At 38.4% G+C, this 3992-nt stretch overlaps 1 long non-coding RNA gene across 1 annotated transcript; it reads left to right on the top strand.

Annotated features, from left to right (window-relative positions):
• Nucleotides 1-2330: 2330 nt before the first annotated feature.
• Nucleotides 2331-3992, top strand: LOC111390111. The gene is made up of 2 exons (XR_002701851.1): nt 2331-2612; nt 3670-3992. It is a non-coding gene; the product is annotated as an uncharacterized LOC111390111 (long non-coding RNA).

Here is a 3992-nt window from a genome sequence, read left to right as displayed (position 1 = left end):
CCTTGGCATTGGTTCCAGTTAAAATATCATGGAACAATTCCCTCCCAATCAAAAACTGAACCCAAACAAACAGAGAGGCGCTCGCACTGTCCAGGGTGGATGGAGGTTACACATAATCTGGAGTCAAGTGAGCAGGAAAAGGAAAGAAGGAAAGAATCGAATTTAAGGTATAAAAGAATGAAAAAATGTCCTTACTGGACATATTTACAGGATTCAATGGGTCAATGGCTAGCCCATAACAGCTAGCAGAACGAAGGAAAATGGATGGAGCACCAAGTGGTGGAAAATATGCTCTCAACCACAGTTGAGTGAACCAAAGGGGCCCACTGCCAGTAGGAGATGCACCATTCTTCAGTTAAAATTGAAGGGAAGTCATGCCTCTATAAAGGGCAGTTAAAAAGAAGGAACATAAGTTCAAAAGTCTACCATGCGCCAATTCATGCGCTAAAGGTAAGTAGCTCATAGAAGGTTTCATACTTGGCACACAGAGAATATATTTACAGAGCTAAATTTGAAGAAAGGCCACACGCTCAATATGGGAAGGTTCAGCGCTTGAATGATTATAAAAGCCTTGCATGCTTGAATAGGATTTAGTAAGTTTCTTGTCAAATTTCAAGCCAACACTGAAAATCAAGATACCAGGAAAGATGGTACCGCCCAAAGGCGGAAGATTTACTAGGGCTCCAACGTCCCTTAAAGTAATAGACATGGGACCAAGAAGGAAAACGAAGGTATTATATTCAGAAGACCAAAAACTCAAAACAATCGGAAAAAGCACTGGGTCGAAAATTGGGGGTTGAAGAGCGATTTCTAATAAGCCCGAAATTCTAGCACGATCAAAAATTACCTTGGTAGGGCCATGATTCACAAGATGTGCATGCCATCTATGAAAAATAACATCAGCTTTGGGTCAAGTGCGAATATCTTTTTCGCGAATCGGCCTCAATGGCAGAGAGTTCAGGAACGGAGGGTCTTGAGTGCAAGGGAACAGCTGACCCACCGCCACTTGTCCAACGGCTTCGGCATTAATGAATGATGGACCCAGATAAAATTCATTGAGACCAGCATTGGCTTGTGCAAGGAAGTTTGGATTTACATATGGCCTAGTAAGGATTTCTGGTAATCTTCGAAACTAAAAGAATCATCAGATTGAGTTTGTGAAGTTGCCATTGGGTGCAAAGTACAGTTTTGTTAAGATTTGCCTGAGAACGTAGCAGAGAAGCAAGAAGACGAACAGTAAAATAGTGAGAAGGAAGCACGAAATATAGAGACGTGGTTTAGTGGTATGATGAAATGGCGTGTCTTTTGGGTTTATAAGGGTTTGTAACGTTGCACCTTTTCAAGCTATAGAAGGAAATAATGATTGAAATTCTTGGAAATTTCAAATGTTGCTGGAAAATACGAAATGAATATGGCAAAGATTAATAATTGGTATTAATTCTGCCATATTGGGGGGTAATTGTTGACACACTAAAAGTGCAGTCCAAATTAAATAGCCCAAAGAGTGAAGCCCAATTGGGGAGTCTAGGATAAAGGTCCAAACAGGATTATTATTGAATGCAGTGGAAGCCCACGAACACAGTAATATCATCGCCCAAACTTGCAAGACGTCCAGAATCTGAGCGAATAGAGTGCCTTACTGTCGCCCAGAGCGATGACCCCGTTCTCGCCCAAACCTTCGATCGCCCAGAATCTTAGCAAACATAAAATATTATGGTTATCCAGAATAGCAGTTATTGAAGTAGTTATTGAGTAATCTTATCACATTCCACGATTCAAGGAGCCCAATTGAAGGCAGTTGAACGACAAATAGTAACGACAGTAATTAGAGACGGTAGTTCCACAACAAGTTAGCCACCATAAAGAAAGTGGGTAGTTATAAAGCAATCAAGCAGTTTCCAAGCGGTTCGTCACGAGGAAGTCATCAAGGGAATATAAAAAGGAAGTGAAGACATAGAGAAAAAGGGGAATCAAACACTCTCAAATAGAGAATATGTAATTTTAATTTCTTAGCTTAAATTTAAACACTTCTTTTAGTACTCGTGTGCTTGCATCCTTTGGAGGCATTCTGTTTATTTCCAATTGTAAATCATCGCCAATAAAATACCTCTTTTTGGGACTTTATCTCAAGAGGTCTGTTCCTTATACAATCGTCTGATCCTTTTTTAATTGTTAGCGACTACCCGCGCGAAACACACTCCAATTATGCTAGGTGGACGAGGTATTGACGGAATGGATACAGGGATTTGAAAATTAGTCACGGTGCATTATTTAATTCATTAAAAAATGGAGGGAAATTTATTAATTAATAAAACCAAGGTTGCTCTCTCTCTCTCTCTCTCTCTCTCTCTCCTCACACTTCCTCCATAGTACAGAAACGAAGGGCCTGAAAATTTCCAGCCGGCTCAATTGAAATCTCCATTTCCACCCATTTTTCCCAAAATTTTTAACTTCCATCTCCACCCATTTCGAGTCCCAGAAGGGAGAAAGCAACCTCCGGCCGGCACATGCTTGAAGTACTCCGGCCGCAGGCCAGTTCAAGCGCACTCGGTGCTCATCTTTACGGAGTCCACAAATCTCCTTCGAAGTCATCTTAGTCCCGTCTAGCAAGTGTATAAATGCATATACCTATGATTTTTTCTTTATTTTCTGTTGAATTGAAGATTTTACTGGATCTCTATTATTTTTATCTTTGATATGTTAGATGTTGAAGACCACATTTAAATGGGTAGCAGTCAAATTTCTTTGCACACGAGTTTGGATTTTTGCTTTATTATTGTGGATCTGTGTAATTTCATTATCATGTTTACATTTCCCGTCTCAATGAATGAAGTAACCATCATGCTGCCCGGTGTGGTTACGTTTCCCGGTATCTTTAGTATTCAGGTCCTCTTGCTGTGCATCACTTACCTCTTTTTTATTTTTAATTCTGTCATTTAGCTGCTCCTTTGCATCCTCCCACCATCCATGCTCTTTGCAAAAATATTAATTCAATAGTTAAGTTATGGTATAAGAAACTGGCACCTTATTTAAGATAGTTTTCTTGCATCAATTGACGGGTCTAATTTAGAATCAGAGATGTCATAGTGCTAAATATGAGGGCACTTTTAAGACAAGCTAAAGAAAGCGATGATTGGGTGTTCAATAATTTGGCTATACAATTTTCCAACATGCCAATGCTTGCCAACTCTCCAGCAAAACACCAAAATTGGCTATTCCAGTATCATGTTTAGTTCTTTCCATTAAAGTTTGGAACTTGCCTCTCTATTAAAATTTGCCAGTGTACCACTAGGATCATCAGAAACTGTGGTTGGAATACTTATAAATTTCCTATTGATGCATAGTATTGGTTGCCAACAAATTGCATTCAGAACATATTTGTATTCAAGCTACTAGAGTCAATACGCCTTGGCATCTAAACTTCCGAAGCTAAAAACATTAATTTATTTCATTTTTAAATTGAAATACTTGCTATGTACGGGTCTTTAGTATGATTTTTTTATTGGTATAATAATATTTTTCCACAAAGTAAATGTATTGACATTATGATATAAAATGTTTGGCAAATGATTTTCTTTGTGTTAATTATTGTTCGAACAATAGTGTTTTCTATTTGAGTTGACGCTCTGTGATTTTCTCGCATCGCATAATGGGCGGTTGTCAAAGAAGATTCAACCAGCCAATCGTCTAGAGCCAGCGTTTCCTCGGTTAACTTTGCGACAAATGAAACATCTGAACAAATATCACATATGTTTCATTCTCAAGTTTGTATCTCTATAGAAGAAGATCTACATATTATGGTGAACGTGAATGTGTGCAAGGAATCATTGAAGTGAATTGAGAAGGGAAGGGGTTGACCTGATTAGTAGCTATTAGTAGAAGTAGTAGTTATTATATAATCTTTTATATGAGGTTGAACTATTTTGAGCGAAGGCATATAAACTATGTTTGTAAATTCTTCTAATTTGTGAAATGCTATATTTCAACGCTTA

The sequence above is a fragment of the Olea europaea genome, chromosome 3 (assembly GCF_002742605.1).
Source record: "Olea europaea var. sylvestris chromosome 3, O_europaea_v1, whole genome shotgun sequence".
Lineage (NCBI taxonomy): Eukaryota > Viridiplantae > Streptophyta > Magnoliopsida > Lamiales > Oleaceae > Olea > Olea europaea.
This window is presented reverse-complemented; position numbering and strand designations above follow the sequence as displayed.